General features: G+C 38.9%; 1 long non-coding RNA gene across 1 annotated transcript; it reads right to left on the bottom strand.

The window, feature by feature from the left end:
- Positions 1 to 6,434: 6,434 nt before the first annotated feature.
- LOC125484054 lies at positions 6,435 to 14,116 on the bottom strand. The gene is made up of 3 exons (XR_007262925.1): positions 9,552 to 14,116; positions 8,146 to 8,334; positions 6,435 to 6,693 (listed from the first exon to the last, which is right to left on the bottom strand). It is a non-coding gene; the product is annotated as an uncharacterized LOC125484054 (long non-coding RNA).
- Between the last annotated feature and the right edge of the window lie 32 nt (positions 14,117 to 14,148).

Here is a 14,148-nt window from a genome sequence, read left to right as displayed (position 1 = left end):
ATGTTTCCTAAAATTGACCCTTCCACTAAGGGGAATAGCAAGTTTCTATCCACTCTATCAATACCCCTCAATCTTATACCCCACAATTTTGTCTTCCCTCAACCTTCCCTGTAAAGAAAACAACTCATGCCTATCTAGCCTGTCTACTCCATCACAGACAACATCCTGGTGAATGTCCTCTGTACCCTCTCCAGTGCAATCATATCCTTCCTATAATGCAGGGATCAGAACTGCACACAGTATTCCAGCTGTGGCCTTACCAAAGTTTTATACAACTCCAATATAATCTCCCAGCTCTTCTAGTCTATAAAGGGAAGTGCACCGTATGGCTTCTTAAATATCCTATTTACCTGTCCTGTCAGGAATCGTGGTTAAACACCTCAACATCTCTCTGTTTCCCTGAGCTTCCTAGTGACCCACCATTCACTGAATATTCCCTTGTCTTGTAACTTACAAAGTGCATCACTTCACAGTTTTCATGGTTAAATTCCATCTGCCACTGATCTGCCCATCTGATCAACCCAGTCATATCCTTCTGTAACCTAAAACCTTCTTTCTCACTGGTAGCCATGACGTGGAGATACTGGTGTTGGAATGGAGTGGACAAAGTCAGAAGTCACACAATACCAGGTTATAGTCCAACAAGTTTACTTAAAATCACAAGCTTTCGGAGTGCTGTTCCTTCATCAGATGAAGCCTTATTATCCTCCCACAATCTCAGTATATATTATGAACAATAAGAGACTCAGTACTGATCTCTGTGGTACGTCACTGGATACATGTTTCCAAAAAAAGTCACCGCCTTCTCCCACCACTGTGTCTCCTACAACTAGTGCAACTTTGGATCCATCGTGACTTTTGATCCAATCTGCCAAGTCACTCTGGATCCCACATGCTTTTACCTTCTTTATCAGTCTCCCATGTGGGACCTTGTCGAAGGCTTTGGTGAAATTCATATAAACTACATCAACTACACTACCCTCATCTACACACCTGGCCACCATCCCGAAAAGCTCAATCATATTTGTTAGGCACGACTTCCCTCTGACAAAGCTACGCTGACTATCCCTGATCAAACCTAGCCTCTCAAGTAGACAATAATTCTCTGCTTCAGAATTTTCTCTAATCGTTACTCTACAACTGATGTGAGACTCACTGGTCCGTAATTCCCTAGTTTATCCCCATCACCTTTCTTGAAAATGAAATCATATTAACTGTCATCCAGTCATCTAGCACTTCCCCTGTCACTGGAAAGGAATTAAAAACTTGGGTCAGAGCCCCTGTCATTTCTTTCCTTGTCCTCGGAGGTATGTGGAACATTCCTTGTTCCAATCCTGCTCAGGATCCCTTCCACAAATCTTTCTCCAGCAAACTGATGGCTGCTTCCTTCTCTTTTTCCAAAATTGTAAGGTATTAGGTGGCACGGTGGTTAACACTGCTGCCTCACAGTGCCAGGGACCTGGGTTCAATGCTACCCTTGGGCAACTGTCTGTGCGGAATTTGCACATTCTCCCTGTGTCTGCATGCGTTTCCTCTGGGTGCTCCAATTTCCTCCCACAGTCCAAAGATGAGCAGGTTAAGTGGATTGACTATGCTAAATTGCCCACAGGGCCTAGGGATATGCGGGCTAGGTGGATTATGCAGGGTCATGGGGATAAGATAGAGGGAGTGGGTCTGGGTGGGATGCTCTTCAGAGAGTCAGTGTGGACTTGATAGGCTAAATGGTGTGCTTCTGCACTGGAGGGATTCTAGGAACCAATTTTACAGCTAATTTCCATCTCTCACCTACACCTGGTTCAACTCTGACTCTTCCCTTCGTCGACTTCTCTATTTCCATTTCTGGGGATAGGCTGTCCACTAAAATCCACTGTAAATCCACTAAACCCAGTTACATTGGCTATACTTCCTCACTCCCTGTTTCTTGTAAGGAGTCTATTTCATTCTCCCAGTTTCTACATCTCCATTGCACCTATTCCAATGGTGCTGCATTCCATTAGGATGCTTTTGCCATGACTCTCGCCTCAGCTAAGGACTGTCCCCCACTATGGTTAACATGATTCTCAGTGGTATCTGACCCATCTCCCCCACTTTTACCACTCACCACTTCTCTTCCTCCAAATTCTCTTCCTCCAAAAACAATGATAGACATCTCTTTGTTCTTGTTTTTCATCCTGTCTTCAAAGGATGATGGTGAACCATTTCTGCCACCTCTAACTGTACACCACTAAGTAAATCTTCCAAACACCTTCCCCTCCCTTCCTTGTCAGCAGTCGGCAGGGACTGTTCCTACATGAGGTTCACACTCACGGTGGCTCAGTGGTTAGCACTGCTGCCTCACAGTGCTAGGGACCCGGGTTCAATTCCACCCTCGGGCAACTGTCTGTGCGGAGTTTGCACGTTCTCCCTGTGTTTGCGTGGGTTTCCTCTGGGTACTCCGGTTTCTTCCCACAGTCCAAAGATGTGCAGGTTGGGTGGATTGGCCATGCTAAATTGCCCGTAGTGTTCAGGGATGTGTAGATTAGGTGGGTTATAGGGGGATTGGTCTGGGTGGGATGCTCCAAGGGTCGGTGTGGACTTGTTGGGCCGAAGGGCCTGTTTCCACACTGTAGGGATTCTATGATCTCTTTAACCATTCATAGTAACTGCTCATGCAATTACATTTGGACCTTTATCTTCTCATTCTGCTCCCTCCTCACTATCCAAGGCCCCAAACTCAACTTCCAGATGAAACAGAACTTCTTTCAATCCAATCTATTGGATTTACTGCTCACAATGCAGTTTTCTCTACTTGGCGAGACTAAATACAGAGACCGGGTGATTGTTTTGTGGAACACCTCTGCTTTAGCCATAAGAATGTTGCTGACCTTCTGGTTGCTTGCCATTTCAATACATCATTTTGTTCTAATTCTGACATCTTTGTCCTAAACCTGTTCCAGTGAAGCCCAATGCAAGCTAGAGGAACAGAACCTCATTTTCCACCTGGGGACTTCACAGCCTTTAGGATTCACCATTGATTCTACAACTTCAGAACACGAACTCTGCCCTTCATTTTCATTCCCTCCACACCCCATGCCTTGTTTATATGGACTTGCTTTCAGTAAAGCTGATCATTGACTTCAGGGAGTAAGGACGAGGGCACACCCTTGTCTACATCAAAAGGAGTTGAGGTGGAGATGGTTGAGAGAATCAAGTTCCTCGGAGTGATGATTACAACAATCTGTCCTGGACTACCCCTGTTGATGCGACAGTCAAGAAGGCACACCAAAGCCTCTTCTTCCTCAGGAGGCCAAGAAAGTTCGGCAGGTCCCTAAGAATCCTCACCAACTTTTACAGATGCACCATAGAAAGCATCCTATCTGGATGCATCACGGCTTTGACCTGGGCCATAAGAAACTGCAGAAAGTTGTGAACACCGCCCAGACCATTACACAAGCTAATGTTTTCTCTATTGACTCCATCCACACTTCCTGCTGCCTTGGAAAGGCAGCCAACATCAACAAAGACCCCTCTCACCCCGGTTATAATCTCTTCAAACCTCTCCTATCAGGCAGTAGATACAAAAGCTTAAACACATGTACCAACATGTTCAAGAACAGTTTCTTCCCCATTGTTATTAGACTTCTCAAATTCCAAATCTAATGATCTTGCCTTTTGTGCACTTTCTTTGCAGCCATAACTTTGTATTCTTCACTCGGTTCAATCACCCTATGATCTTTGTATGTTACGATCTGCATGTAATGCATGCTAAACAAAAAACTTTTCATTGTACTTAGGTACATGTGATAACAATAAATCAAATCAAACATCTCTACTATTAATACCTAGTCTTCATCTATATAATCTACTACCATTAGCACTCCATTTGCCTTCTCCTCTAGGCACCTTTACCATTTGTTCCATTTACTCCTCCTCTGTTTCTCTACAGCGTAAAACCCATATTTCCAGCCTCCCTTTCATGCCCAAAAAGGACTCTGACATGACTCAAACATTAACTCTAATTGTCCACAGCTCCTGCCAGACTTGACTTTCTCTAACACTTTCTATTTTCAGATCTCCAGCATCCATAGTACTTTGCTTTTATCATTGAAGTTTTCTAAGTTCTTGTGGTTTCCCCATGTACAACATGCAATAAATCGCTGACACTATCACATACAATTGCAGTATGTCTTCAGTATTCAGGACATAGTGTGTAATCTGCGTACTTCGGAGTCTTGAGCACCATGCAAAGGATGGGTATACTCCTCAAATACAATATTGCTTCTGTAGAAATAAGAAGGAAGCCAGCTAATTGTTTTACTTCAGATTTCTTAGGGAGTGACATTTGGACAGCCTTCATAAATTTTTCACAGGACTGCACGCTGAAATGGACACACCAGTTTTGCTGGCAGAGCATTAACACAAAAGTTACAAGATACAAGCAATAAGCTCAAGTTGATTCAGGTCAGCCACCACTCACCTCAAATCTCGCAGCCCCTGGCTTGTAAAGAGCTGATCCACCACAGTGCATCTGCTTCAGTGGCTGCTTAGAACTTACAGTGCCTGGTCAACAGTGATGGAATTTCACACATCAAGCAAACAGAAGAAAAAAGAAAAAAAATCTCAACTGTTACTTCAACACACAGAATGTAAACATTGCCGAAATGAGGCATGTTGTTGAAACGTTTCCTCTCGCACTCATCAGAACTGCAAGAATATCTAATTTCAAACAATAAGGACAATTTATGCCAAAAGCAAAAAGGGTGTTGATTGGCAAGTCAATTCTGATCGCTTTCTCCATAGCAATGCCGGAGCCAACAGCAAAATACAGGCTCTTCAATCTCCTGCATAATTTGAAAAAGGTACAAGGCTTGAACATTTTCGTTTTCGCAGAGAACAGGTCCCTGTGTGTGAATGTCTATCAAACCAAGCAAGAATAAACGAGCTACATTATGAGCTCAACTAATTGTCTTAAATTGGTTGTTAGCATAGCTACCAATGTATACAAGATCGTTCTACAAGTGCTGCATAATCGCGGAATCACATGGAGTAGCAGATGCTTTTCTTTGGATGTTGCAAGTGCAATCTGTATTCTGCTGAAAATGCAGTTTGATTTGATCAGCCAATCTTTAGAACACATGGCCCACATATATGTTGTCACAGTGTTCGTACTGAAAGGTAGCTCATCCCAGTGTAAAATATCACTGGATCTTCAGGTCATTTAGTTGCATTGATGGATCATGTCTTACCACAACAGTGCCAGTGCAACACCAGTGAGATTCTTTGCAATTGCTCGGGAAGAGAACCAGCAATCCCTCCTGCAACACCGTACTTCCCATCTGTGGCATATCAAGACCAGAAAAGTGAGACACGTTTGGAGTGGCAGATAATTGAAAGGAATTTTATTTGTGGATTAACTGAAAAGTCAATATTATTGAATAAAAGTTCAATATAATTAAGACTTTTAAAAAAAATCATTCGCAGGGATGTGAGGCCAGGCCGGAATTTATTGTCCATCCTTAAATTAGCCAGAGAGCAGTTAAGTGTCAAGCACATTTTGCTATGGATTTGGAGTCACATGTAGACCAGACCAGGTAAGTAAGGACAAATTTTCTCCCAAAAGGACACTAGTGAACCAGATGGGTTTCATGACAAGCAACAGTGGTTACATGATTTCCATTAGAATGGCATTTTTAAAAATGGAATTCAAATTCCACCATCCTTCAAGGTGGTATTTGAACCCTTGTCCCCAGAACAGTAGCCTAATGCTCTGATTGAAGATTCATTCACCAGTGTGGATATAGTCCATTGATTTCCAACCCACATCTGGGTAGTGCAATGAATGTAGCAGAAAATCTTAAGGCAAAACACTAAGCATTGAGCAGTTCAAGACTTGAGTAAGATGGCTAAGAGGTAGCCTTTGAGGAGGCTTTTGAAGGTGGGAAGAGAAATAGCAACTTTAAGAACGTTCCAGGATTGTGTTAAGGTATTTAAAGCTAACAGAAGAGTTTGATTAGGTAGATATGGGGAAGTTCCTTCCTCCTGTATGGTAGGCCATACAGGAATCAATAAGCACTTTTTCCACTCAAAAAGGTAGTAGCAATATGGATCTTTTGCTCCAAAAGGCAGTAGATACTGGGACAATTGGAACTTTTGATGCTAAGATCAACTGATATTTGAAATAACAGAAATATTCAGTGGGCCAGGCAGTATCTAATGTTTCAAGACAATTACTTTCATCAATCGCTATTGGGTGCAAAGACCAAAGATGTGGGAGGAAAGGTGGTAAAATGGAGTTGGAGGTACAGACCAGCAATGACGTGAACGATTGGTGGATCAGGCAGAGAGGCTGAATGAAGTTCTATCGATAAACTCTGCTGAATTTGGCAACCGGCTAAAAAAAATCCATACAACATATCGTTATCCCAAATAAAATTCATGCAAACACATGGCATTGCTTCATTCTGTCATTTTATTTGTTTCAAAATAATTTTTCATACAAATAATGTAAATGATATTTATAAAACACATTGATATCATGTAAGCACCTGATATTCCCAGTCAACCAAAGCTTTGATAAGAACTTTAATCTGGCCACACATTTTCTTGGATTGGTTCTAATGTTGTAGCTTTACCCTTCTTTGGTATTTTTTGCTTTCCGTCCCCTTTTCTTAGCTGTGGAAGGAACATTCGCACAGCACGCACAAATCCAACGACCTGAAACAATTCAAAAAGAGTCTTATGTTGCATAATGAAACCATCATATACGGAGGCAAAAACATGCAACAGGTTCAGTGAAGCGGGATCCAAACGGGTCCAGGTCTTAGCAGGCAACATTCTATCCTAACTATTCTGATCCTGCTATAAATAACTCATTTGATTTTGTTGAGCCATCTAAGAGATAGATACTAAGAGATAGAGGTGACCAATTAATTCTTAGTTGCACACTATTCTGATTGTTCATCTACAAATATGATTTTAGATCTGGGTTTCCCATTTACTGTTGAATGTTTACTGTCTTGGGTTGTGCACAGTTTCCTCCAATACACTTCAAATACACGAGTGTCATATTGCCACTTGATCTTCATATTGCAATTAGAATTAATAAAACACTTCTAACATAAGAAAATGTCTGTTCAGTAACTGATAACTGAGTTTATACATTCTAAATTCTCACTGACTAATTCACCTACATTCAGCTTATACAAAGCCTTGGTTAGATTGCAGTAAGAATACTGCGATCAGATTTGGACAGCATATGTTACAGAAGCTATATTGGCCTTATGGGATGTGCGACATAAGCATATCAAAATGATACCTAAATTTCAAGTATTAAAATGTAAGCATATTCAACAAGTAGACTCGCAGCCCCTAGAATTTAAGAGGTAATAGGTGATATGATCAATGTTTTTAATATATTGAAGGGAACACATAAGGTAAAGAGGAAGTTATTTCTGCTGATTGGCTGGTCTAGGACTATGAGTTCTGATGAAAGGCCATGAACATAAAAAGCAAACAATTTCTCTCTCCAAAGAAGCCACTAGAACTGCTGAGTGGTTCAGAGAATTCCTATTTTTATTGTAGGTCTGCAAATTAGACTAAAAATTAGAAGCAGATCTTTTACGAATGAAGTTAGAAAACAGTTCTATTTACAACAGGTTTGAAGAAGTTTAGAACACTCTTCTGCAAATGGAAATTGATGTTAAGCCAATTGTAAATTTTGAATCAGAGATTGATATGTTTTTGTTAGCCAGAAGGTGTTAAGGAATATGGAGCAAAGGGAGTTAGGTCCCAAATCAGCTATGGGCTCACTGAACGGCAGTAGAACTAGCTTGAAAGGTTAATGGTCCACTCCTGTTTCTCAATAAAATTCTCTCAAAGACACAAAAGAGAACAAGACTACAGATAATCTTGTACTGTGTATTTCACACTGTTGCTCTTGTAACAGTTATCCTATAAGTTATTATGAACAATATACTGGAGATCCAGGAATGTAAAATAATTTTTTTTATATAAAAGTTCAGTAATAATTGAACAATTATTATTCTGAACTCTTTAGGTTAATAATCTCATCTACCAGACTGAAGGAACATTTACACATTTTCTATAGCTGACAATTAAAATTTCAACAGGCATCGCACAATGCTTCAAAATGCATGTGCACATTACCTGAGGGGATGGAAGCAACTCCGACACAGAAGGTGTGATACCCTCGGTCGCACTGATCACAGAACATCATCTCTTCCTCGTGATGTGGCTGGCCGCACACTATGCACGTCTTGCATTCCATACACTGCCATGGATAGGTTTTTATTACAGCCACCAACTCCGACAACATATCCAAGCAGGACGGATGACCTGTGGAAAGCATTAGCAAGTTATCTACTCAAAAGTATGCACTTTTTATGAATCAGTCACCGACTTGCTTCAAATAAGAATTGCCAACTACGATGAACCAGCAGAACAATATCAATTGCTTGCGTGTTGGTTGCAAGTACTTGAAATAAAAGCTGCATCTCTCCGCTAGTGTTTTAAAAAAACAAAAAAGAATTTAAGTCACAGAACCAGGAATTCAATTCAACAGGTCTATGCTGTGATAAAGACAGAAAATGCTGCAAATATTCAGCATATCAGGCATTCCTGATGAAAAAAAGGATGTTTCATCAAAATTTCATCATAAAATTATATGACTAATTTCTGCAATAGATCATCAACCCAAAACATTAACTTTGTTTCTCCATCCAACTTGTTGAGCATTTCCAGCATATTCAGCTTTAATTTCAGATTTCCTTCACATGCCTTTGCAATAGGACTATGGTAGTGTTTCTGAATCTTCTCCCACCCAATTTCAGTTCATCCCATCAACAAATACAGTTATTCTCTTCTCTCCACCAACCAACCCATCCACAAAAGGTACTTGCTTAGTTTTATCTTAATGCACATATCACATTTTCCTCATTCATTTCATATGTAGCAAGTTCCATGTTTTAATCAAAGTAAATTCTTGATTCCATAATTAGTGACTTTGTTTTTATTTTAGGGCCCCCTAATTTTGAACTCATAACAAGTGGATAAACTGAGTCCACATCTCCCTTATGAAGTGTTTCCATAATATCCAAAATCCTTAAAACACTCCTGAAATGAGCCCTCAAAGCATTTAGACTTTCTTGATAGTTAGGTCCTCTCAGTTCAAATTCAGTTCATCAGTCCAAATTCTTTTAGCATTTTTCCAGAGCACTGACATTCTTTTAGAAGTGTGGTCTAACCAATTTAGCATAACATTGAAGTTTAATGTTAATAACATTTTTATAACATACAATTTTTTAATAACATATAGAACAATTAACCTTAACAAACTGAAGTATTACACTGACACAATTGAGCCAATTTTTAAAAAAAGGCAAGATGTTTGCATTGCGTAACAATACACCATTAGTGATTTGAAATGCCTGTTTTCTGTTCTGTCTTGCCAACTTAGCGCAACCAGTTCACGGTCACTTTCAGTACAATACAAACTATATTACATATAATGTGCAAGATTGAATAGTTTTCATCAGTTAGATTGGGAAACTTACCACTATTGTCACACTGGGAGCAGTGTATGAGTGCCTCAGGTTTGTTTTTCTTGTTGGATTCTCTACCCTTTAGACAAATTCCACATATTGCATTTGGAATGATCTTAGGCTGGAAGGGCAATAGTTAGAACAGCACTGTAAAAATCATGTCAGTGGAACTAGAATACAGAGTAAGGGCTCGGCAGGAGCAAAGAGAATCCTGGTTTTAAAAGATTTTCTTGCATGTGGGTGCAAAAATACAAACCAGCTATTTAGTTTAAAACCAGTGGATCAACCTTAAATGTTATTACAATTACACTACGCAGAAGGCACAGACTGATAAAGCTCTTAAAACACATATGGGGCTTTACTTTAGAGCATGCATACAAAAAGCATTAAACAGACAATCATGACCAAAGATTGAGTAAAGCGTATATAGAACAAGCTTTGAAAGCAGGCTGCTACTAAATTTAAAAATTGGGAGAGACATCCTTAAAATAAAATGTATGCAAATATAAAATTAGTACTGAAAATTCAGAAACTAAATTAGAAATTAAAACTTAAGTGATATATTTGGAAGCATTTATTCCAAAACTCTCATTTTCTAAAGGCCTTTAGTAAGTACATATGCATGCAAACACGCATGTACACAGAAAAAAAAAATGCATCCAGCACATTTCCATCACGTTTCCAAATATCAGATGTATTACAAAACTAAAGGGAAACAAACAGGCATTTTCCACTGGAAACGAGAAATTTGCAAGGATCTGCTGATTGTCAAACTTCCCTTAGCAACAGCAACTGACTTCTAGATGTGCCTATATACAGAAAATTGATCTTGCGGCCTTAAAGTAGCGAGGGAGGGGAATAGGCCAGAAAATTATGCATTAAGTGGCGTAATGGTCTCATTATAAAACAGTATGGCAACTAACCTATCATGAGCATCTTCAGTAGAAGAGCATCTAGTATTTAAATAATTTTATAAATATCAGCAGGTTTCTTCCCCTTCCTTCTAATGAAATAGATTAAGCTATGTTAAAGATATTCCTACAAAAGAATATCAGTAACAGTGCCATAGTAATTTATTTTAAAAATAAATGCTCCTTCATAGATTCTAATGTTCAAAATTGAAAGTTGTGAAGTCTGTTTTGAGATTATCAACTTAGTTATACAAAATATCCCCAATCAAATATTTCACAATAAATGAATGCATCTGATAACAAATTCATGTACCAGTACCCAGAGATGCTGCTGTCAACTCAGCATTTAATACACAACTGCTCACAAGAATTGTTCTGGCTGTAGAGGATTCTGCAGAGCCACACTGGAATGCTACTCACTTTCTAAAAGATGACAGAGGCACTCTTAAAATCGGCTTAATGTTTTATTAAAAAGTTGTTCAGATGTGAAAAGTTTACATCAAAAATTTGGTAACAAGTATTTAAGTACTTTTTAAACTGAGGCTGCAGAACTGAAAGACAGCGCCTCTTAAATAATCATACTATAAAAAAAAGTTCTACAGTTTGGAATCTATTGAAACAATGAAACATCTTACTATTTTTACAGTTCTAAAATTATTCTACAATTATTTAAAACAGAAAACTAAAGTAAAACTGTTGCTTGAACATCAAAACATTGTAAAATTCACTGTACTAATACCTAGAGTGCCAGCCCTCAGCAAAATCAGAAACACAGTTCAGGTTCAGATTGTTTACAACTTTCTTTCATTTTACTGTTTCTCCACAAGTTCTGCTCCTCTCGGAGAAACTATGCACCCAACCACTCAATAAATTACGATCATTCTACAACCATTAGCACAGCCACAAATAGCTACTTATGTAGAAAAAGTGCTTATATGCAAAGGATGCAAGATATTAAGATAAACTGTATCTATGTTGGTTATTTAGCATGTTAAAAAAGTGCAGTTTGATGGATGATCATGAATTATACTTAACCCTTATTTCATGTCTATATCACAATAAAAGCTAAAGTCACATTCTTGCCTCATCAGCAGCTTAAGAATGTTGCAGTTACACTGACCAAGAACTAAATACTAACGTTGTACATGTAAAATGCACATTGTATTACATTTGCCAATACTGAAGAATTAAGACCATTAGAATTTGTTTGCCCTCTGCTCAGGACTTGCACACTTACTGTTCAAGGTTTGTTCACCAGTAGTTACTGTGGTCCAGATAATCTGAACTGCAAGTCCAACTCTCTAACCAGCTGAGATCCAAACCATTGCTGCTGCCTTCCCATGGTGCTTTTGTTTCCACCCTACTCCACACTCCAATCAACTAGTTCTTCACACTCACACCAACTTCCCAAGTTGTTACTTTGCCGGTCAACTCCAAAAGAAATACCAAGGTAATCCCCAATATGTTAATAGTTACAAACCCATATTTTAAAGTGAATATATAAATGCAAAGTGGAGAAAGTATTATACAGCACAGAAGGAGGACACTTTACCTATCATGCCAATGCTAACCCTTTGAAAACAGCTATCTCTAATTAGTCCCCTGTTCTTTTTGATGAGCCAGGTGAACTCAATCTGAGGACTAAATTCCTTACTCACTGTTATTGAATAGATAGCTTTTAAAAAAGTCAAACACATTTTAAAAAAAAAATCCTCTTCTCAACAAATGGATATTCTAACATCACGTCTCACAAGGCCTGGGATTGACTATTTCACTACTAATTAAAATTATTTTTGAAACAAAAATAGATCTTCAAATATAATGAAACTAACTATTGTTTCCTCCAGTATGAAATAATCCGCATTTACATTTCAGTCTTCATATCCCTGGAATACCTTAAAATACTTCATATCTACTGAATTACATTGAAATACATTCACATTTATTTTGGCAAATGAGACAGCCACTTTGCATACAGCAAGATCAATGAACAGTAATAAGATAAATGCTGTGCCCATCTAATGATAGTTGTGGAATGATACCATGGTATCTTTGATATCTGCCTGACACAGACAGATAGAGCCACAACTTAATGTCTCATCTGAAGGGCTGCACCTTTGAAAGTACAGCAGTCCCTCAGTACTTCACTGAAACACAAGTCCAGATTATGTGCTCAAGGCTTTATTTGGGACCATGATGTTCTGACACCAACAAAAGCACACCAGGCCATACTGCTTCTACTGGGAGAAAGAAGTTTCACCCTGCAAGGCAAACATCCAATCTTCTCTTAAATTCCATTTTAACCATTGGTGTACATACAACAAATTGCATCCGTAACACAATGTCCTAGTTGCTGGTGAAATATGCAACTATCTTTCTGGAACAGTACAGAGATGGGTTTTTGGAAATGAAATGTTCTGCTTTGTTTCTAGCTCAATAGCACAATCATATCATGCTTAACCACCTTTTAGAGTATGAAAATGGAAAGCTCCTCAACAACTTTCTACACCAAATTGAAGTGACCAGAAGAAAACAATTATTTCAATCATGTTTCATAGGAACCAGCAAAATTGGTTAAGAGACAACTGCAATCACTTTAAATTGTCCTTTACAATGACTTAATGCTATCATCATATTCATCAGTCCTTAGACAAAGGAGGATAAATAGAATTAAAGTATAGTCTAATCTTTTCTTACAAATGTTTTTGCTGCAACAAATCATTTCTCTACCTAGAAAACTGAAGATCAGATCTTTTGAACACCTCCCAAACTAAATAAAGTGTTCTATTTTCCAAGTTCAAATGCAGCACCTATAGGAAACCAGAAAGCCAGGTTCAGAAGTAATTTCAGCCAATATTAGAGATAGTAAGGACTGCGGATGCTGGAAGTCAGAGTGGATAAAACGTGGAGCTGGAGAAGCCCCGTAGGTCAGACAGCATCAGAGGGGCAGGAAAAATCGATGTTACAGGTCTGGACCCTTCATCAGGACTGGGCCGGTCCTGATGAAGGGTCCAGACCTATAATATTGACTTTCCTGCTCCTCCGATGCTGTCTGACTTGCTGTGCTTCTTCAGCTCCACATTTTATCAACTCAGCCAATATCAGACTCTGGTTTAAGAAGGACAAAACATTCACATTACACTGAGAAAGATGTCAATACCATACTAGTTGTCTTGAGTTGTTTTGTATTGTGAAGTACCAGTGATAAAAATAAACTAACACTGGTGTGAAATTGCTGCTGTAACCGGTTCACATTACTAACACCGAACTGCACCATTTCAATGTAGTTATCCAAGTCGGCTAGATCGCATTCCAAGGCAATTTGCTAATTGAAAGTAGTTCCTCTGAACAGAGGTGAAGCAAAGCAATTTTCTACATAGGGCTGAGAAAAAGCATTGAAGCATCATGTTTAGTTCAAAAGTCTAACAATGAGCACATCTGTCACTAAGCTAACTGCTCATTTGGATTCAAGCCAACAAATAGAATCATAAATCTTTCAGCATGTCATGGAGAAAGCTCTTTTACTGAGCTTTACTCCTACTATCTACCTCCAAGCACCTCAGTACAGGAAAGGATTTTTTTTTTACAAAAACAAAGATAGATGATACAGAACAAATAAATAAAAGCATCAAAGATAGTAGGAACTGCAGATGCTGGAGAATCTGAGATAACAAGGTGTAGAGCTGGATGAACACAGC

This window comes from Rhincodon typus, chromosome 9 (assembly GCF_021869965.1).
Source record: "Rhincodon typus isolate 14 chromosome 9, sRhiTyp1.1, whole genome shotgun sequence".
NCBI lineage: Eukaryota > Metazoa > Chordata > Chondrichthyes > Orectolobiformes > Rhincodontidae > Rhincodon > Rhincodon typus.
The sequence above is the reverse complement of the archived record's forward strand: the minus strand, read 5'-3'. Positions and strand labels throughout refer to the sequence as shown.